Here is a 16,848-nt window from a genome sequence, read left to right on the forward strand (position 1 = left end):
TCATGTGATATTGTGGCACTTGTGGGAACACTGCATTTGGTTTTATCTGTACTTTGACTGGTTCCACTCCCTTTATTAATCCTACTTCCTTCCCGGTCAAATCCCACACTTTCTCTGTCACTGTTCCTTGTAATTCGACAGGTAGGTCAATCAAAGTATGCATTGGGAATAAAGTAATCAAAGGGTAGTCTTCATTTGTCCCTGCTTCTTCCTCTATAAATTGACTCTCATCTCCCTCATCGTCACTATTTGTCTGTACTTCAATTCCATCATTGGAACAGGTAATTGAACATTTTGTCTTGCACAGTAAGTCCCTTCCCAGTAGGGATACCGGACTTGAATCACATACAACAAATCTATGTAACCCTTGAAAGTTGCCAATTTCAACTTGCACTGGATCTGTAATCGGGTTAGTCAGGTACTGATTTGCTACTCCAACTACTCGTATAGTACGCCCTGAGAGAGGTAATCTTGGGACTTCTGCACTTCGAACTGTAGAGCATGTAGCTCCTGTGTCAACCAAGAATGAAACCTTATAGCCCATCACCTTTCCCTCTACATATGGGCCTCTCTGATCCACCTCTAGGGATGCTGCAAGCCTGCACTCTTCACTGTCTGAACTATCATCTGACCAGTCCTCATTCATGCCATTTTCTCCTCGTAATGGAAACTGTTGTACAGTGTTGTTTTGATTTGTTACCTGGCCTGTGACCTGCTGAGGAAGCATCACCTGTTGCTGTCCCATCGGAGCCATTGGTAATTGCATTTGCTGTCTAGGCACCATAGGAATCTGCTGTTGCACTGGTTGCATTTGTATTGACTGAAAACACGGCATTTGCATCTGCTGCATGGGCTGTACCCCTTGCATTTGTACCAAATTATTCTGAAAATTCGGGTTTTGATGTTTCACTTTTGGACCTCGTGAATTTTGTAATGTACCAACATTAGTGCTCTGCTGAACTGCACCATCCTGCACCATATTCGGGCACTTCCGTTTCCAGTGCCCCACACCCCCGCACGCGTGACATGGTGACATCTTTTTCACCCCTTGAACATCATTTTGGACAACACCATTATTCATGTCCAAACCGCGATTTACAAACCCTCGACCTCTGCCTCTTGGTTGTGCCTGAATCACACCATTCATTTGCGGTTGTTGTTGTATCATCTGCTGAACTCCATTTCCCTGTATTCCAGCCTGTGCAGCCCTTATCTGCATCACCATCACCTTTTCCTTTAACTTTTTCTGCTTCAACTCGATCTCATCACTACAGTACTTTGCATACTGCAATACCTCATCAATCGGTTTGGCTTGCCAACAAAATAAATGATTCTTAATCATTTGACTAACCTCCGGTCTCAATCCTTCGACGAATCTAAACACAAGGTGATTCATGTCTTTTGATTCAATTGTCTCAGTACCACTGTAATGCTTAAACGCTTTCAACAATCTCTCGTAATAAGCATGAATTGACTCTTTAACCTCTTGAGAGGTCCGGTCGATTTTCTGCCAATCGGTCACCTTCGGTGACACCTTTTGTTTCAAAAACTCAATCACTTTATGATAATATTTCATCACCTCTTCTGAAGGTGCTCCGGTTACTTTATCTCTCGCCGGCTCCTTTGTCGGCCAATCTACCCCTCTCTTGCACTCGAGCCACAAATCAGGCGGAACAGTGATCTCAAACAAAGTATTCAAGTCTTCCCAGAGACACTTTGCAAGTTTCACAAACCTGTGCGTTTGTTGATACCACTCGAACGGCTTCTCTCTTAATCTGGGATAATCGTTTGTAAAGGATAGAATATCTCCTCTAGTCCATGGCACATGTATTAGAACACCACCCGCTGTCTCTCTCATAGGCAATATTTTTACCGATTCCAAATCAGGCGAGGTTCTAGCTTGATTAGGACCTGGGCTATCACCCTTTCCCTTATCTCTTTTCTTTGCCCATCGGCCTTGCCATTACTCCAATGCACCCCAAATTTGTGCACTCTGCAACAGTTCTCTCAGATGTGCCTTCATGCCTGCAGAGCTCATGTGTTCAAAATCTTTTGAGTCAAAATCTAATCTGTAACTCCTTTTCAAATGATTAGAGTTTCCGATATCGATATTGTATTTGTTTGCTAAGTTCGCTAATCTTTGATGTACCTTGCCCACTTCCTTGGTAATCTTGGGACACAAATATCTTAGTTCTGCCTCTGTATATGATTCCAATCTATTTACTCCCATTGTTCCTTCCACTAACTCGGCAGCTTCCGCCCCTAGTCGTGCAAAGTTCAGGTATTCATCTTGTTTTTCTTTCTCAGGTTCAACTGTAGTCACTGCAGTCTTTTGTGAAGTGTAGGTTTTCTCTAACCATTCATTTAACTGCTGTACTGTAAAACCCTGTAATGAAATGTTCCCTGCATGTATCATTGGAGAGTGTGAGGTATTCGTACTCATGGTTTGTGGAGTTAAAACTCCCAACCCTGCTTGACGCATTGCTTCGAGAGGTGCCCCTACTGGACTAAGGTCCATTAAGGGTCTTGGTGGCTCATTTACTTGCTCTCCAGGGGCCATTATCTGTGGAGTTCCCATAGGCCCTCCTCTTATCGCTTCCTGAGTCATCATTCCCTGATCACACACCCCTGTTTTACGTTGTGCGTACAATGGTACTGGGTGACCAACAGTAATGGGTAATGATATTGCAGCAGGTGTCTGACCTGGACCCAAACCTCTTGGAGCCTCAACACCATAGGTCTGTTCCAACGTACCCGGAACGGGTACTAATGGTGGTCCCGCTACAGTATTATACCCTGGTATCAACTGTGGTGGTGGTTGGGACATTAATTTCGGAGTCGATTCAATCTGTATTAGCTTTGGCTTCGTGTATATCGGGTCTGGTGGCACTATCAAATTCGTAGTAGTTTCGAGCACTGGGACATGAGGATGGATTCTCTATATCTGTGGTTTAGGTTGCAACTGTATCGGCATGTCGGGTGCATTGGGTACACTGACACCATTCTGTATCAAAGCTGTATCGCTAGTCTGTACCGTATCAGTAACTCCCTTTTCCTGCGTCTGGTTCCCAGGATCCAAGCTAGTACTTGGAGCGCTATCGCTCACCACATATGGTGGCGGACGATCATGTAACAATCTATCCATAAATTCCTCATCGTCTGAATCATCTTCCTCTTCCCAAGATCTTTTATTTTCTTTAGATTTGCCTGAGTCTTTGTCGGTTTTACAAGAGGCTTTCTTTCCCCGTGTTTCTTCTCCCTGAGTTATTGCTGGGAATAACTTCAACCCGTCTACAATACCCCGTCTCCACATTTTGCTCTCATTGTCCCACCTAGCCTCTGCATATGATTTTTCTACCCTTCTCAGTCTTCTATGAAACCTTTCTTGTCTATGTTTAAGAGCCATCAAGTCCCAAATCACCAAAGCCTCATATTGTGCCGGTCTCGGAGGTGGTTTCTGTGTACTTAACATCCACCTCAGATTTTCTAGTACCTTTGGATTAAACGTCCCATGTTCTGGGAACGCTAGACACCCTTCTTTTTGTGTTAATTTGCGCCACTGTTTAATCCATAAACAAGGCGCGACACCTTTTTCTTCCATAACCGTATAAGCTGGAGTACCCTCAGGTGGTGTGGGTTCCCCATCGGTTGCAACAATATATACATCTCCCTTTAGAGCGCTCTTGAATGCTTTGACAAAATTCATTTTGTGATTCTCTTATTTTGTATTCAATCAGAAATGGCTTAGTTCCCAGGACACTCTTCACCTGCCTTTCTCAACCTATTGCCTCTCACGGACTGCAGCCAATCCGTGCGCGACACCTCTCAATATCTGACCTATCTCAGCGCGGCACCACTGACGTCACACTCACACACACTGCAGCTGACAAAGTCTTGCGGCTTGTCCGCTCCTCACTGACCCCTACAACTCACACAAACTAATGCAAATTATTGCGAGCACCTTAAAATGACAACACAAATCTGTCGGTTTACTACAGGAAGGGTAACACATTCGCTTCAGAACTTTACAGAGATTTCACTTGAAGCCTCAGCCGCTACTCTCTCGTTATCAGTTCCCGCATGCGCAAGCAGAATTCGGCCCGCAAATTCTACTCTCGACTTGTCAATGACTCCTTCTAGTGCACTTTAGAATTTGTCAAATCTCCATTGAAGGTTTCATACATAAGTTATAACTCAGACTCGACTTGTCAACCACGCCCGATTGACCTATTAAACCGCACAGATTACAACATAGACCACATTTATCTTCATACTACGGAGTCTTAGACCTCGACAGGTCCGTACACAACAACCAACCACGTGGATAATTTTGAGCAACAAGCGCTACATTCACATGAAGTACGCCGACTTCCCTACTCTCATACTGTGGAGTACGCCTACTCCTGCTAGACAACACTTAATTTGGCCTAATTCACACAGATTTTCCACAATCATCTGCAAAATGCATAAGCTTAGGCAAGCGCAAGAACCCTAACCACATACATTATGGCACCGAGACCATTCCCAACTCATTTAGGCAGGCTCTGCGATCCCGGGAAAGCGATGGTGAACTTAGAAACCCATCATACTTCCAAATTGCATTATCACAGAAAAACAAATTAAGCAATGAATCTCCGTCCTAGGGCCTCCAAGGGCCAAACCGTCGCTCTGCTACCAGAACTGATAACGCGTCCCTCTATGTCAATTTATACACATTAGGACTCGTTTTAGGCCGATGAATCCTTTGACCCAGTGGTGAGACACCGTAGAACGAGATAACTGATCAATATGTCAAGCAATATATCAATGATATTATCAACATATATCACCATAATATACTTCACTTTAGACATTGATTAAACTGTTGGCGCAACCATGACCTTTCAGTCACGAACAACCACACCTTTATTGGAGTTTTGTGAATTTTATTCCCTATTGATTACAATCTAATAGCAAGAGTATTAATCTCAAAACCAAGAAGCAAAATAGCATTGTCACGATATGGCAACTGTGATAAGATTTTGACAATGCAAAGATCACAAACATGAAAACACCAATGTAAGAGATACACAGATCAGAATGCATAGAACATCATATAAGTCTTAGTTCAGCATAGCACAACGTCAGTTGCGTTAGTTACGTCAGTCAAGGTGAATGCCTAATCTAACCACTAATTAGCATCAGCATGTTGGACTTCATGCAAAACAATTTAGAACACTAATTTAGAAAACATCTGACTAGGGTCTCTATCCAAAAATACAGCAGTTGGTACCTAGAAAGGAAAAGCATGTAGACATATTACAATAGCAATTTTCATAATTACCCTCCTCAGGTTAAGTCAGCATACAGGATCAGTCTTCGTCTTCAGGACATCAGTTGGATCACCGTCAATCTATCTTGTCTAAGGGGCAGGGGACACTTCCCTCATAAGGAGGAAAAGTGTAATGGGGCAGTCTATGGATAAGGATGGTTTATTTCAAGTCTCAAATCACCAAACAGAGTGACAGAGTTTCTGGATGCAATCGATGTCATTCCCTACCTAGTTCTCTTGAGTCTTCTGTGTCATGGGTTTTTTATCCCTTTCTCGCAATACCTTCCCCCAAAATCCTATTGGATAGCCGCTACACCCCACTATCTTTAACCTATCAAATTATACATTAAGTAATGTACTTGTCACCCCACGATAATTTATAACACTTTGATTGGTCTTCATAATTGACATTTTTCGTAGGTGGCACATCCGGGGTTACTTCATTCTCTGGCACGTTCTTCAGGTCAAAAGTTCTCTTTTCCATGGTCGATTGTCCTTGGATGTTTCAAAAAATGTAGCAAAAACGTATAAAACTTATACTAAGACAGCTAGTATGCGAGTGAGAAAAATCCTCACTTGCAACATAAAACAAAGAAAAGAACACATGCTGGGTCATGGCCTTTTGCGAATCAGCAGACTGGAGGAACAGAAAAATATGCTTTAATTTGAGAACTACACAGCTAAGTTTCCAGCTCACGCTAACTTAAGATTTATGAATTCTAATAATGCAATCTTTGTAGGTGTTAGCATATTCAATTAATCATAATGCAAGCAATTATTTCTTAAGGTCGACATTAGTATATGTGTACAATAATAACTTCACTCTTATAAGTATGTTTAGAATACATTCAAATGAATAATATTTTATGACTATTAATGCAGCATTGTTAAGTATAAGCATTTCACATCATGAAATAGGTAATATTTAGATTACGCTCTCTCAAAGCGATGAATGCACAATTATGGTACCCTGTGAGTAATACAGCGAGAATTTGTGGATGTCAGGAGGCTTATGTTAATGTAGCCCTCTAGAATTTTTATAGCTAGGGTTTTGGAGCCCCTGGGAAGCGCTTGAATTGCCTTTTGGGAACCGTGTGCAAAAAGCCCTCTGGAACTTTGGTTACAGTTTGGTATATGCCTGCTGCTACTGGGATTAACTGAAAATGCCTGAATTTGGCCCACATCTCAGGTGAGATGGTGAGGGGATGCGATTATTTGATTAAATGTTGAGGGCGCGTGCATTGCCAAGGAAGACATACATTATATGAATGTATTTTAAACAAGCGTCGATAAGGATGCTCGTGCCGGGTAAAGCAGTTAATCAGCGACAGCAATTGTAAGGAAGTGTGAATCTTACCCGGTGCAAGGCTGCTGTTCTGCTGCTCCTGACAAAGGGGAGTTAGAACTGTGAGAGACCATCGCAGAAGCTGCACGGCTAACGCAAATTGTTTTGAACATTACTGATGTATGTAATTCATGCGCTGAAGGCAACATCCTGACACGGCAGCTAAATGGCTGGAATGCACACTACTGAGGAAAGCAGGAAGTACAACAGACGTTTGTGCAAAATCATGCGTACTGTCCAGCAAATGCTTCCGTAATGGGACGTGCATTGGATCGCTCACCCCAGCGACTTTTGGAGAAATGCCAAACTACATCTGCAGAGAATTTGCTGTCCTGTGCTATACCAATTAAAGGATGTATGAACCCTGATTAATAGAGATTCCTTCTTGAGTGGTGAGCCTTAAACACTAAAATAATGGTGTGGAGTATAGTGCAGAGTTTATTTGTGGAAAATAAAAAAATGTTTTATAAAAAGTGATCACTGCTGGTGGTGAGATTTACACAAGTTGGCAACGTGAGGAGAGCATTGCAATTTATAAAAGCAGTGCATATGAAACGTCTGAAATATGTGTTAATGGGACAAGAGAGCATCTGGACATTTTTTAGCTTCCTGGATCACCACAGGGTATTTGGAGTAGAAGGCTGTGTCGAGGATTTAGTGTTTTGTGATTTATTTGGGTGAGAGGTTACTCACCGGAGTGGAGGACTTTGGGTGTTACAGTGTGTGCTACCACAGTATATGTTTCTGTGTTATGCTGTTAATGCCAAGTTTTAAAGTTGTTGGGTCATGGCATGTTTGATATGCATGGGAGGAGCACTGTAATTCTGTTTTAACATGAACTGTTGATTACCAACATTTTTGCATGTGTATAGTATATCGAAGTTTCAAAGCCATGCATGATTTCAGAGACATATGATTTGAGGTTAGATGCTTGAGTCCCATATGCTGAGTGGTACGTTAGTGTCTTTAGACTAGTGTTCCCTGTCCTGTTTATTGTGCAACAGAAGGAGAGGGTTGAGTGACAATTTAGTTTTCTGAGATTTGTCCATTGGTTCTTATTTGGGACCGTGTTTTTGGCCATCCTTCTTAAGGGGTTTAGGATGTAGGGGCAATGTGTTAAGCAATGTGTTTCCATCCTTCCTAATGGGTTTAGGATGAAGGGGCAGTGGGTTTAGCCCAATGTTTTAATGGGTGTGTTTTACACCCCAGTGATATATGTCAATCCTTCCTAAGGGGTTAAGGATGCGGCGGCAATGTGTTAAGCCCAATGTTAAGGGGGTATGTGGTTACACCCCAATGCAGTAAAGGGTAGGTGAAACCCTGGTCCTGTTTAAGGGTATGGTAATGGGGGCATGTGGTTACACCCCAATGCAGTACAAGGTAAGTGAAACCCTGGTCAGGTTTAAGTGTATGGTGATGGGGGGATGTGGTTACACCCCAATGCAGTAGAGTGTGGAAGAAGTTTGAGTGTTGGGTTGTGGAGGGCAATTGGCTGGTCCTGTTAGAGTTTATGTGATGTGAAGGGGAACAATTAGTTAATGTTCTCTGCTGGATGAGCATGGAAGTTCTGGGTTATTTGTACAGTTGTATTGTAAATTTTTGGAACCTATTGAGTAACTGTGCTTTACCATCTTACATCCCACTGGAGTACTGAAGTTATGCAGAGAGACTGTTAACCTTTTCTATTTATTGCAGAGTGTCTGTTACCCCGTTCTTCGATGGGGTGGTACTCACAATTTTGGAAGGTGGTTAATTGTTTTTTTGCCGTTTTTCTGTCTGTTGAATATTTCATTGTTTTCAAAAGGAGGGCGATGTGTTGTGGCCTCTTTCTACCTTATGCATTCTCCCCACTACCTTAATGTTCCCTGCTGCTCAGCTAGTGAGCAAGGTCATTGTATGGTTGGAATATTGAGAGTGTTTATGCTTGGATGAGTAAACAGTGGAGTGAGAAGGGCTGAGTGGCAGGATGCTGCTCATGGTGGGACCTTACCCCTACCCTACAACTGATCTAATAAACCTACCTCTTTTAGAACCTGTGAGAATCCATCATTGATTACAACAGATTCCTAGCTACGGTTTTTAAGACATACCCTTTTTAGAGAGCCTCCTTGCTTTTTATCTTCCCGACTAAAAGCCCTAGGTAATTCCTAAGCTTATATTCAATGGAAAGTTACATTTTCCACAATGTTATTAAAACTCACCTTTTATGTTATCACTGATAGCAGTATACATGCCTCCACATATACCAGGGCATGGCACAATCTGATTAGCAAGAGATACACATAAAACTGAAAATGTATCATTACTCTGTGAATATTTCTTGCATGTAAGACTAATAAGCTTCACATGTGGCTTGCATTGCTGGTTCACATTGGCAGGTGACAAGGAGTATTCACAGCAGCATAACAGAACAGTAGGTAACCTCCAGCCTAAGTAATGTGATTACATTGGGGACCCGTTACTGTTTTCCAAAACTGAGAAAAATAGTAATACCTAGTTCTTTACTTGTAAAAGAAAGAGTGCTGGTGCCCAAACCTCTGCTTAGAAGCCTGCACTGGTAACACTAAACATCAGCATGCCAAATACCAAAGCTGTCTAGGCTTAAATCCACCTCATGCCTCTTTAATCCACTACCAGAAATTCCCTGTCGTTTTATCTCACTCTTGTAGGTTCATTCTTTCTTCCTTTGTGACAATTTTGTCTTTCTCTTGCTCCGTCTTTCCGATCTGTGTGTGTTTTTACCTCCTTTCCTATCGGCAAATGACTGATAAGAAGAAATAATTGCCTATCCCCAAAAATAAGTGCCGGTGACCTCCACAGGCATTCACCCGGCTCAAATTAAGCACTCTTAATACTTATACATCAACATACAGTTAGGAACTCGAGTTTGCGTCGTCCATTCCATTGTTAAACCTGACTCACCTTGCGTTCAAAGCATTAAAGCATTCTTCATTTAATTATACGTTCCCCCTACCTTATCCCTTTCCTGCTTTTCTTTGGACCCATACGTTATTTTCCTGTAGTTGTTTCCTTTGCCTTGTTATCTTCAACGGAGCATGCAGCGGAGTGGCAGTTGAGTGACGTCACGGCCGTCGTCACAAAGCTCCGGTCTTGATTAATGGAGTGAGAGAAAATGCGAGCATTAAAGCGAGCTGAGATGCGGTGCTCAAGCTAAGATTCCTAGGAGGGAAGTCGAGGCACTGCAGCTTGCCTGCAGCAGTCAAGCTTGCTCTCAGGATCCAGCACTTCACGAGGAGGAGGAGTCAAGAAGCAGCCGCAGTTCACAGCAGGCTCGACAGCGAGATGTGCAGGACATCCCGCAGAAGACAGAAACAAGGTACAACAATCGTGCATAGCAAGAAAAACTACCGAAAGACCCACGAGGGATAATCGAAATGTTTGTTTGAACGTAACTCACCCTAGTCTTTCTTCAAAATAAGGAGATCATTGAAAGAGCAAACTAGTCCTGAGACGCGAGGACAAATCAGTTTAACAATACAGTACAACGGCAGTAAGGTGATAGCATTCTGAGGATTCTGACGCTTAAACACGTTTATCACAGAGCTATTCATAGCCGACATAGTTTTACTCAGCAGCGCAAGGATAATAGACGACTTTGATTGGCAAGGTGCACGTACATCTATTCGGCAAATACGGTAGGTAACATTCTGAGCTACCTTATCAAAAATCTGTTTAACACGAGCTACCGCATAATTTTTTCTGAGGACCAGACTATTGACTCTCCGAGATACAACACTACTGAATACATGCTGCCGTTTGGAAGCTGTTAACATCTCCCGTGCATCGCGCGACCAGGTAGGATTATACCACACTGCCCAGTGAACACAGGTATGCTGGTGATTACTGTTTGGTTACTGATAAGCTTATAGAATTTAGCTCAAAGCGGACAAGTATGAAATACCCCTTTGAATAACTATTCAGATGAATTGGCAAGCACTGTAATATGTTAAACGAGGAACCTTCTGGGGAGTTTAGGTGTCCATGTGTGTTCCTATTATAAACCACGAGAAATCTTTGTAATTTAAATATGCATGCTGATAGAAGCATTAAACCCAAAAATGGATATCCCTTTCAAAAAATAAATTATACGCAGTATTTTAGATATTCTTTTCGGGACAAACAAGAATTTCGTAGTTTGTCAATAATGAGTGTTATTGTTAAAAGTCCGCATTTTACTTATTCTGTCAACAAAGAAGGACGCTGGGCTGCTCAGATGCATTTACCCATTGATCTACCTCGCCACTTCATGAATGTGGGCAGAGGGACACACGCACTTTGAACATCTCAGCCGTAGCTAGAAAAGAGACACACAAGGCAGATGCGATATTTCTTTGCACAGAATCATTCTGGCAAGTCCTCCAGCTGTAAAATCGCCTGTTTCCCAGTCTGAAGTCGCCTGTCTCGTTCATAGAAATAAGACTGTTTGTGCTTCGTTGGTAGGTTCCAGCCTGTCATTTATCGTTTAACATTATTACGGAATTAGAAAAGAAAACAAAAGGGAAAAAACATTAACTATTACCACATACACATATTTCTGTTCACTAGCCCCCTCTACCACCCCTGAAAGTATTTCTGACCAGCACTGGCACGGCGCACATCTAATATAACATAAAACTGAAGTTGCTTCTCTCCCCTATCGTCACCATTAAAACGGATCTCGGTGCTTTGAATACCTCCAAAAGCTGGACACTGTGTTGACTTGACACCCGGTTGAAGGCATTCATGGGCCAATGCTTGGTTGGGTTACTGCGCTGCATCATTTCATTTGTAAATGTGGGCCAGAGTGTTGATATTGTGGCTGCATGTCCAGACCTAAGAAGTTGAGTGCTTCTGCACGTCCAAGGCTCAGAAGTGTAGTCTTGATGTTGCACCTGCCTTCCCTACCACCCTATCCTGGAGGATATTATCACAGCAGATGTTTCATGGCAAGGCTATTCTCTTCTCTTCTTTCCAGATTATGGAGACAAATGCCTTATTGTTGGGTTGTCAGGAGTGACCTGAGTTTTAAAGGGTAATCAGGGTGACTGAAGATTTTGATGAGTAATCAAGATTGACCTGATGTTATGCAGGGTAATCAGGGATGACCTGAGGTTTTGATAGGTATAATCAGGGATGAAATTCGGTTTTGCTGAGTGATCAAGGATGACAGAGGTTTTGATGGGCAGTCAGGGGTGACCTGAGGTTTTGACAGGTATAATTGGGGATGAAATGAGGTTTTGATGAGTAATTAGGGATCATTACACATGGAGAGAGGAAGAGGGAGAAGGGGGGATAAATATGGAGGAACACTCCGTACTTAGCTCCCTATAATTCAAAATACACACGAAAGTACGGGGTTCTCTAAAAGCGGACGTCGCGGATATTAGCGTAGCCCTGGGTTGTATGTATTCCTATTGTATTCCTATTGGAATGTCAGTTGGAAATTACCGAGTGGAACAGCGAGGGGTGGGAAGAAAGGGATTTCCTTTTACGGACTAGGTGGTCTCACACACTATATAGTGTCATGCTTCATCATTTGACCACCTAGACCCACCCAGGTAGGACAGTGCCACCTGGGCGGACTCAACCTCACTGTTAAAGGAACAGGAGGGAGTGCGTAAATAAACTTGTTTCTGGAAAGATCGGGATCCAGCTAATCTACTGAAAAACTAAAAACACCTAAGCAGACACCTGTGAAGAGCAACAAATTTAATGGTGGTGTCTGACTGGTGTAGTTAAAAAGGGGGGTTGGGACACCTCTGTGAGGACAAGGACTCACAGGGTCACCTAACTAATTACTAGCCAACATGTTTCTGCCCTCAAAAGTGAGCCAATGAAGGTCTCGGGGCATTCGTCAGGGCCTAGGATCCCTACGTCTCACGTTGGAGGGAAATACTCTATGGGGAAATCAAAGAGTGAGAAAATGAAAAATGAATGATCTACATTACCCAAGGAATTACCTTGAGGCGGCCTATGGGGAGAACAACAATTAATTAGCACTCTGGTGGCACACAGCACTGCAAAACCAACCAACTACACACGTGTCAAGGGGATGCATTCATGCACGAAACACATATGTTCAAAAAAGGTAAAATACATGCGTGGAGTGACTGAGTGGGTATATCTACACAAGTGGACAGTCCTATCACTGCAGGGAATTATAGTTCTTACCCTTTTCTTAGAGGCAGCTAGCCTCTGGTATCCAGGAGGGGGAGTGTCCCCTTATGGTCACACACTAAGGGATAGAGATGAACATAAAGACGAAGTGAGGAGAGGAACAGAAGTAGGCAGAATAGATACAGAGAGAGCATTAGGGGGGGGAAAGGGGGGGGGAAAGCAAGTTCCCATTAGGAACCCACTATTGCTGGTAGAAAAATACTGGTTAAGAGATACCGAAGGGACTATAGACAAAAAAAGTAAGATTAAAAGCAATAAGGGCTTATCTGTGCTGCCTGTGATCCGGTATGCCACTCACGACATCAAAGGGGACGCTCGCCGTGCGCCTACTTCGTCCTCTCCTTGGACCGCTTGTGACAAGTGGCTGAGGGAGAACGGTCTATTTATGGCTGTAAGAAATTCCAGGTGCGCCCTGTTAGCGTGTAAATTGGAGTTCAATTGATGTTAATCTCCGCCGCGGGCTTCTTTGCGTTACTAGCCTCGATATGATTGCCGTAATGGCGGGCGCACCGGCCAAGCCGGGGCGCCGGCATGAATGTGATCGAGTGCAAAAGCGGGCCTCTTTAGGTTGATGGCCTCGGTGTGCTTTACCGCACCCGCGGGCGGCCCAGCTGTGCCGGGGCGCTGGCATGAATGCGGGCGAGTGCAAGGGTGGGGCCCGAGCCGGAAGATTCCGGCCCGAGCGCCACCAGCGGAAGGCTCGCGTTTCCAGTGGCCGCTGGGAAATGTAGTTCCCAGCGGTCCCGTAGCCCAAAGGGCCAAGAAAGAAAGAAAAAAAGAAGAGGAAAATGTGGGAAAGGATAAAGAAAAGGAAGGAGGGGGGGGGGGAAAAGAAGGGGGGACGAAAGAGAGGGAGGAGGGAGAAGGGGGAACAAAACGGACGGGGGGGGGTTGGGTGTAGTAGAAGGAATGCAAACGGGGGGGGTGGAAAGAGAGACAGAACGGGAAGAAAAAGGAAAAGAGAGGGAGGGAGGGGGTGACAACCAGGGGGGGGGGCAGTAGAAGAAAGGGGGGGGGGAAGGGGAAAAACAAAAGGGGGGGGGGAAAAAAAGGGGAGAGAAATAAAATTAAAAATAATAATGATAAATAAAACTAAAAATAAAAAGGCGAGAAAAAGAGAGGAGAGCGGGAGATGAAGGATTTTCTTTATAGGGGGAAACGAAGAAGAGGGAAAGATATGGATATTGTAGAAGAAATGCAACCAGGGGGGGGGGGGAAGGAAAGGGGAAGAAAAAGATAGAGCAGAAGCGGACGGAAGAGAGGACTCATAAATTAGTCAGAGAAATCATTTATTGAGTGTGAACCAGGGGATCTCATCATTAAGACCATTGGTGTCCGTGTGTAATCTCCAGACCCAACGTTGTTCGGTCTGGAGCAATCTCTGTGTCATATTGGAGGACGATGGAGATAGTTGCTCAATGACCGTCCAGTTTAAGTCATCTGCCGAATGTTTTTCCAGAAGAAAGTGGTTAGTCAATTTAGTAGCCTCTCGTTTACAACGGATCGTACTCCTATGTTCACAGATTCTTGTGGCGACCTTTCTAGATGTCATTCCCACGTATTTAAGGTTACAGGGGCATCTAATCAAATATATCAAGTTTTTGCTGTTACAGTTGGTTAGGGATCTTTGAGCCCATGGAGTCTTAAGGTCTAGGTCTATTGTGGTTGACTTTTTGGTGAAACAGCAGACACTGCAGTTGCCACATGGGTAGTGTCCTCTTGGTGGTGGGAGGCCCATAGTGTGGTTTGTGTCGTTAGGGAATTGTTTTTTTCTTCTTTGGGTCTTGTGTGGACAACCATATCCCGTATGTTTGTGGCTCTTTTAAACGCATGTAGTGGCTGCTGAAAAGGTAAACCACCAGATATAAGGATTTTCCACTCATCTTTGATGATTTTCTGAATCTTATTGGATAGTGGGTTAAAGGTAGTCACACACACAATTTGTTCAGTGTCAGACGTCCTAGTGCGTGGTTGTAGTAGTTGGTCCCTATTATTATTCCCCGCTCTTTTGTATGCTCTCTTCACCAAATGTGTGGGATATAATCCTTGGTTTGCAGCTTACTAACCAATTTCTCAGCGTGTTTGCGGTAGTCTGTGAGGGTGGAACAATTCCGTCGTAGACGTAAAAATTGACCAACAGGGAGATTCTCCCTCAGGGACCTTTGGTGGAAGCTTTTGAATTGGAGCAGGTTATTCCGATCTGTGGGTTTATAATAGACCTCTGTGGCTAGAGCCCCATTGCTTTCATAGATTGATAGGTCAAGAAATGCTAGTTGGTTGTCACCTATGGTCATGGTGAAGTTCAGGAAAGGGTTAGCTGTATTTAACCAATTTACAAAATTAATCGCCTCATCTCTAGTTCCTGTCCAGACCAATAGAATGTCATCTATATATCGTTTCCAGAGTTTAATCTGCTGGAAAAACGGGTTGTCATCGTGGTTGACTACCTGTCTCTCAAAGTGATCAACATAGAGACATGCCAAGCTAGGTGCGAAAGTGCTACCCATAGATGTACCCTGTATTTGCAGGAAAAAGTTATCCTCAAACTTGAAATAGTTCCTTGTGAGAGCCAAATGTGCCAAGTCAAGTATGAAGTCAGGCGGTGTACGTGACTCTCCTCTATTGGCTTCCAAAAGGTCGCTAATGACCTGCAGAGTGGCCTCCTGGGGAATGTTGGTGTATAGGGATTCTACATCCAGGGTGATCAACAGTTCTCTAGTTGTGTCAAAAGCCACAGAGTCTAATAAGACTAACACATCCGTCGTGTCTTTTAGGTAAGTAGGAATTCTTCTGACCAATGGCTGAAGGAAGAAATCCACAAATTGAGACAGGGGTTCTAGAACCGATCCGATCCCGGATACAATAGGTCTCCCTGGTGGGGAATTTTCCCTTTATGCATTTTTGGGAGAATATAAAAAATAGGGAATCCTAGGGTTAGCCTGTATCAGGAAGTCTGCCTCATGTCGAGTAATCCAGTCGTTCTCTATGCCCTTCATCACGAAAAAGGAAATTTCGTCTTGAATATCAGGTGTGGGGTCTCGAGATAAGCGTTTATAATGGTGGGTATTACCCAACAGACGTTCGCACTCATCTCTATACATTTTAAGTGGAGAAATTACCGTTGCTCCCCCTTTGTCTGCTGGTTTAATGATTATCATGGGGTCAGATGTCAGGCCTTTCAGAGCTGAAAGCTCGGCCGTACTCATATTCTGGTATGTTTTTTTTGGTGGTCCCAGTAAGTGCGTTGACTTTTAGGGATACTGATTTCTCAAAAGCCAGGACCTCGGGGGCATCTGTCCCGTGGTTGGGCAGAAAGTGGACTTTGGGCGTAGGCCAGTGTTTTTGTCTGAAGCCTCGTAATGTTTCTCCAAGAAGAAAGTTTTCAAGCGTATCTTTCGAAACAAACCCGCTAGTTCTGTTCGGGTTTTAAATAAGTCAATTTTGGGCGTGGGCACAAAGTTTAAGCCTTTGTTTAGTGCCTTAGTTTCAATTTCACTCAGAACCCGGTTACTCAGATTGATAATGTTATCTGTTTGATTATCCGTCAGGCTCGTTACAGTGTTTTGCTTGTCCCTGGGAGGGGTTCCCTTTGTGCAGTATTCTCTGGGGTGTCCTCTCTTGGCCTCCAATGTACCTCTTTCCTTTTTCCTTTTCCCCTCCCGTTGCCTCTGTCTAAAAAAGGCTGCGGTGGCTCAGGAAAAGACCATTGTGCAGGGTGTTGGAAAAAGGGCGCCTGGTATTGAGGTGGGAGTCCATATTGGGAAGGCCAACCCCATTGTTGATTATGGTATGGAGGGCAGGGGGGTAACATAGGTGGGTGATTCCACCTTCCCCGGCGTTGCCCACGTCGTCCACGACGTTGCCGCAAATTATCTGATGATGAACTATCATTATCTGAACTGGTGTTACCACCAGATGAGGTGTCGGATATGTTGTTAGTTTTCGCTACATAATCCGATTTGGTATAAGGGTATATCTTCTCGTGGGAGAACCGATCGAGATCTTTTTGGAATTT

The 16,848-nt window shown here is 43.7% G+C and overlaps 1 protein-coding gene across 1 annotated transcript in view; it reads left to right on the forward strand.

The window, feature by feature from the left end:
• Nucleotides 1–9,795: 9,795 nt before the first annotated feature.
• Nucleotides 9,796–16,848, forward strand: part of LOC138283214 (gonadotropin-releasing hormone II receptor-like) — a 246,447-nt gene continuing 239,394 nt past the window's right edge. The window contains exon 1 of the mRNA XM_069221260.1: nucleotides 9,796–10,312. The gene's annotated coding sequence lies outside the window, so the exon portion shown is untranslated. The remainder of the gene's footprint in view (nucleotides 10,313–16,848) is intronic.

The sequence above is a fragment of the Pleurodeles waltl genome, chromosome 3_1 (genome assembly GCF_031143425.1).
Source record: "Pleurodeles waltl isolate 20211129_DDA chromosome 3_1, aPleWal1.hap1.20221129, whole genome shotgun sequence".
Lineage (NCBI taxonomy): Eukaryota > Metazoa > Chordata > Amphibia > Caudata > Salamandridae > Pleurodeles > Pleurodeles waltl.